The sequence below is a fragment of the Rhineura floridana genome, chromosome 4, assembly GCF_030035675.1.
Source record: "Rhineura floridana isolate rRhiFlo1 chromosome 4, rRhiFlo1.hap2, whole genome shotgun sequence".
Taxonomy (NCBI): Eukaryota; Metazoa; Chordata; class Lepidosauria; order Squamata; family Rhineuridae; genus Rhineura; species Rhineura floridana.
The window spans coordinates 49,158,925-49,165,197 of NC_084483.1; positions in this window are offsets into that span (position 1 = coordinate 49,158,925).

The window sequence follows — 6,273 nt, forward strand, 5'->3', positions numbered from 1 at the left end:
TTTGCTTTAAGGAAGACACAGTTTATTTTAAAAAAATGCACAAACCATACTTCACAGGGTACCTTTAAGCTGAATACATATTTAAAAATGCAATCCAGGATCAGGTACTCCCTCACAGCTTAAGCTGCTTTACAGGGTTGTTGTGAGATGACATGGGGAAAGAACCATTTATAATCTGAGCTCCTCAGGGAAGTTGTGGGATCTAAATGTGATATTTTAAAATGTGATACATTTAGGCGAAGGACCATATCGCAGTAGTACAGCATCTGCTTGGCATGCAGAAAGTGCCAGCTTCAATCTCCAGCATCTCTAGATAGTGCTGGGAAAACCTGTTTGAAATGCTGGAGAGCGTTACCATTCAGTGTAGACAATATTGAACTAGATGGACTGTTGGTCTGGCTCAGTGTAAGGTCGCTTCCTATGATTAATAAATAAAACAAATGGTTGCAACTCACTTAGCGTCTCACTTGGAGTCACCTTGCGGTCACCTGGAGAAGAAGATCAGAAGAAGATCATGGAAGATTCCTTGTTCTTACTGTTTTGTTTGGTTGTATTCTGTTATTTTTAATGCTGGTTAGGTGTTATTTCATTGTTTAGTTTTTTAGATCTGTTGTCATTTTTGTATCATTTTGCTTTGTACATTGCCTAGAGTGGCTGGATGGTCAGCCAGATAGGCGATTAACAAATTCGATAAATAAATAAATAAATACTGTTGCTGCGTAATAAGAGAAGAGTTTTGACCCTGCTGATCTTCGATTGCCACCAGTGCAGACATGCCTTATGCTAGGGTTAGCCATTGTGGTGCCCTCTAACTCCTATTAGCCCTAGCCAGCATGGCCAATTTTGAGGGATGATGGGAGTTATAGTCCATCAATATCTGGAGAGCACCATGCTTCTTCAGCTGTCCTATGTGATATATGATAATCCCAAGAGGTCTGACACTGTATTAACAGGGTTGGAGACATGATGTGTCAATGCAAGACTGACTAATGCATGAAAGTAGATGTGTTTTTTAATACATAACCTGGGAATTTGGGAACTTCATTATGGGATGCCTTTGTTGTCTTTAGAAAGTGCCATTTGTTCCTGTGAGGATCTATATGAGAACAGTAAGTTTGGCCCAGCACTTGATAAATCCTATCTTTTATGTTGGAATCCTAATCACATTAAATTGAAAACATGTGTTGTTGAAATCAATGGGGATTTCTTCTAAGTGAGTCTGTTTAGGATTGGAGTTGGCATTGCTGTTTTTTTAATGGTGTATTTACCATTTGAAAAGTCCTAAAATATATTTAAAGTCATTCATGACTAGGGCTGCAATCTGAAACACACTTAATTGAGTGAGCCCCATTAAACTCTATGGGTCTTACTTTTGTGTAAACATGCTTAGGATTGTATAATTACTAAGAATGATCCATTGAACTCAACGGGATGTTCTGAATCAATAGGCTTCATATTGCACATCCCACAAAAAGCATCAGTTAGCCACCCCCAAATTGTTCTATTCAGTGGGTCTAAGCCATGACTGATAATGTTAGCTGAAGTAGGACTTAAAGGTGAAACAAAAACAAAAAACCCTCAAACATGATTTCTTCTTTTGTATTCAAGATTTTCCTTGGGCATCACAGAGGAAAATAATTGAAATGTTACAGTGCAATTCAAAAGTTAAATCCCATTAATTTCAGTGTACCTTACTGGTACAGGTTTGCTGATGTGTATATCTCAGTGCAGGTGATATATTGCATTGGTAGTTCCCCAAACACCCCAAAGCCTTGAAATAATAAAAGTGATGGGTTGTATTTTCATGCAAGTAATAAAAAAATTAAGGACTTAACAGCTGACACTGCTTCCCATAAAATACACAAGATATGAGACAAACATTCCCGGTACTACATAATGGAGAAAAATCACCAAGGGGCATTAAACATTTTTTTTTTATGGTCAGATTACTTGTATTACTTCCGTGGAGATGGATTTTGTTTCAACTGACTTCACATTATGATAGATATTGCCCTGAAGGCTTTATGAGTAAATAGAGAGACTGTGTTTGTTGTGCTGCTAACATATTTATCACTAGCATCTGTTCCACTATAGCTCTTCACATTTTTAAGTAATAACATTCTTACGCTAAATGTGTACATCTTTCTGAAAGAAATATGTGTTCCCTTATAGCTATTGCATTACAGCCTGAAAGTGTTATTTTATTAACTTATCACTTTACAGCAGGAATGGGAAACCTGTGGCCCTCCGGGTGATGTTGGGCTCCCAACTCCCATCTGACCCAGCCAACATGTCCAATGGTCAGGGAGGATGGGAGTTGGAGTCCAACAACATCTGGAGAATCACCGTTTCCCCATCCCTGTTTTAAAAGCATGTCTATGGGTATCACAATATCAGATACTACTCAGTAACATTAATTTCTATGCGGAAGTTCTAGATCTACAATGAAGAAGAAAGAAGAAACGAACAAATTTGCACCAAACAGTAATGTTTTCCCCAATCACATTCTCATTATCAGAAACCTGCAATCATTTTATTCCCTGCAATCATAAATCACTGTAAACTGCCCAGAGAGCTTCGGCTATGGGGTGGTATATAAATACAATAAATAAATAAATAAATCAGTGAACCATCAATAGATTTATTAGTGTAATTTTCAATTTTCATTGACAGTAACCTCTCTCTTATCATACAACAAGTATCCAGGTATTTTGTCCAACATTCACTTACCCTTACTCTCTCTAGATCTTCCAGATATAACGGTGCAAGCAGCATCACACTGTCTTATTGCAAATAACACCCATCCGTCCTCATTGTTTGCTACCATGCTTAAAGCTGTTAACATGTTGTAGGCTTTTTCTCTCTGGACAAGGGTTCCTGCCAACCTCCAGCTCCTGTGTTTCTAGCTCTAGGAGGGGATTTGGGGAACTTGTGGCTCTCCAGATACTTCAACTCCCATCAGTCCCAGCAAGCATGGGCAGTGGTTAGGGATTATGGGAGCTAGAGCAACAGCTGGAGGGCCACAGGTTTCCTACCCCTGTTTGAGCTGCTGCCAGACCCAGAGAAATTAGCAGCTGAAGCTGCTAGGAAAACCTTTTGCCCAATTTCTGCATGTCACGTTTCTGTTAGTGGCACAGAAATAGGACCTGTATAGAAGGTAGTAACCCTTAGCAAATGGTATTACACAATCATTCTTCATAAAGAATGCTACAATCTCAGACAATTTAACTGGAAAAAGTATTATTAACTCCAGTGACATGAATATGGAGTTATGGGGATTGAAGGCTACACAATTGGAAGCTGTTAGCTTTGTCGTCAAGTGCTGCCCTCTAGGTGTTTTGGACTGCAACTCCCATGAGCCCCATCCAGCACGGGGAAGATGTCAGGTCCCAGCCAGGGGACTCCCCATGAGAGGAGTCCTCATCGGAGGAAGACCAGGAGGCTCTGGTCTTGTACCCAGCCCTGGTTCAAGCTCCATCTGAGGATGAGGAGGTAGGGCCCTTTGACGAGGCCCAGAACAGGCTGTGGGCACTCAAGGTAAGTTCGGCGTCTAACATTGAAGCTGAATGCCCCCTGAGCTCAAGAGATGTCGCTCTGGGCTCCTACTGGGAGGAAGGATGGGATATAAAATAAATACATTTGAAGCATCACCTCAAACACCAGATGAAGACACCGGCCCATCTGGAGGAGTCAAGCCTGGGCTCCTTGGGAGTAAAGTTCTCCTTGGGAGTAGAGGACTGTCTGGGAATAAAGGTCTGGTTGCAGGGGGTTAATGGGAGTCAGCTGAAGTTTGTGGTGTGGTTCAGCAGCTCCAGCATAAAACCCCAGTGCTCTTCTGGAAGAGCTGCTAGAACAGTGTCTATACACCAGCTTTGTACCTGCCCTGTCTGTGGATTGACTGTTGATGCCAGACCCAACCTTGGGCTACTCTGAACCTGTCTATTGCCTTGCCTCTGAGCTGTGTTGCTTGGGGAGTACTCTGATCCTGCTTTGTGCCTGACCCCGTTGTTGTTGTGGTAGACTCTGGACTCTGACTTTGGACTGACCCTAGCTACTGCCCCTGTGCTGCCCTCACATGTGTTTCTGCTGGGAAGTCTGTTGCCTCTTTAAGAGCCTGGTAAGAACAGGACAGAAGAGCACATTAAAGGCTATGCTGGCTGGGGCTGATGGGAGTTGTAGTCCAAAACACCTGGAAGGCACCAGGATAGTGAAGTATGTACCCTGGGTGAAACTGATGGGACTACTGAAATTGTGGCCATAAGTGCAGTATTGGCTTAAAATACCACCACCATCATATCTGTAGCGGCCCTTAATACAAACCTTCTGGAACCACTAATAGATCACTGAGTTCTATTTTGGCATTCAGAAGGTTTCTCATGAATTGTTTTCCAAAACCTTACATGATGACACTTAAACGGCTTGGAGTTTTAAAGGGCCACTTTATGAGGAGAGAAAAGGTGTAGTCTAAGAACATAACATGAGCCCTGTTGCGTCAGACTAATTGTCTAATTAGTCCAGCATCCTGTTATCCACAGTGGCCAACCAGATACCCATGGGAAGCCCACAAGTAGGACTCGAAGGCAACAGTCACCAGCAAATGTTCAGTGGCATATTGCTTCTAAACATGGAAGTTTCATATAGCCATCTATCATGGCAGATAGCAATTGACTGATGGCAAATCACCAATTCTCTGTGATTTTAGGCTTGTTCATATACCATGAACAAGTGCTTGTGTGGAAGAGTGTGCACTTGTTGATCTGTAAAATTCAGCTGTTCTGTACACAGATTTGAGTAATATGTGAACACCCCTATAGGTCTTATCCCATTTTAAAGCCATCTAGGTGGCCATCACCACATACTGTGGCACAGTTTAGCTATGTGTGGTATGAAGTACTTTCTTTTGTCTGTCCTGAATCTCATCATTTTAGAATCAAAGTTAGCCATATGTGTCTTCTCTGATTGAATTTCCTTTCATGCTTGAGAACTACATCTCCTGCCTAGAATAAGGCCACGAACCTAGTGAACTTCAAACAGGACAAAAAGCCCTCTGGCCCACAGAAGCTGTTATGAATACATTCTTTCCTAGGGCTCCACTTTCTACAAACAGAGGTGTTGGGCAGTTGTGCAAAACCTTGTAAAATAAAACTTTCTTGCTACCAGCCAGCCTGCCTTTCTTTCAAGACTTCTCACCTTCCAATTTTGCATCCAACAACATGACCTCAGTAGGGACTTACAAATCATTATATTAAGGAAACTGCTATCTGGAAACAAGAACCTAGTGAAAATGGGACGTTTTATAGGATCAGAAACTGGACTGTGAAATTCAGAAAGACAAAAAATTAAGAATGACTGCATGCCTCACCAGACTCAAGACTTAATTGCAAAATTCAGCTTCTTTACCTTTCACTTTAGCTCAATACATCCTTTACTCACAGAGGGTCTATGCACACCTGTTCAGGAAACCCGAGTATACAGAATGTGGGGAGGGCTGGTGACCATGCCCCTTCCCAACTTGCATGCAGTCTAACATCAAAAAGAGACAAGCATATAACGTTTTTAATAATATGCAATCATTAGCCCTCAACATGGGGGACGGCATTGGATCAAGGGCAGGGTGACTTCTATCGTCTGCTTTTTCTTTTTTTAATTAGAATTCATGTGATCCATCAATAATACCAAGCAAGTGTACTTACTGAGGACAATCTCATCTAAGGAACAACTACATTTTATACATGATCTCAAGTATGCATTTTTGCCAAGGCTGGATCCAGATTTGAGGAGACCTTCTGGGCTCCCCATGTCAGCACAGTCCCTTGAGTTGGAAGGTTGTCCCTCTCCTCTTCTGTTTGATTTCCACCTGGATGGACGGGCAAGTTGGCAGGCTTGCCACTGCAGGAGGACAGTGGGGCACCACTGATAATAATGGGGCAGATGCTACTATAACTGCCCACAAAACCCCACAGTGACATAGTGTTGTTGGGGGCATTGTGAGAAAATTAGAATGGCAGCTGCCCAGCACTCATCAGAGTATTGGAAAAGGAGGCCTGGGCAGTGATGTCAGCTGCTGCTGAACATGACTCTTGCTTAAGAAGTGCATTGCTGGATTAGACAAGGATTCTAGTCCAGCACTTCGCAAGAATCCCAGCAACTGGCAGGCACCAGACACCAGAAGGATCACCAGACATTGGCCACCAGTCTACCATTGAACTGCAAGCTGTCTTCTTGCTGCCCCTGATTTTAAACACATTAGAACATGTAGCCCCATGCCCACTG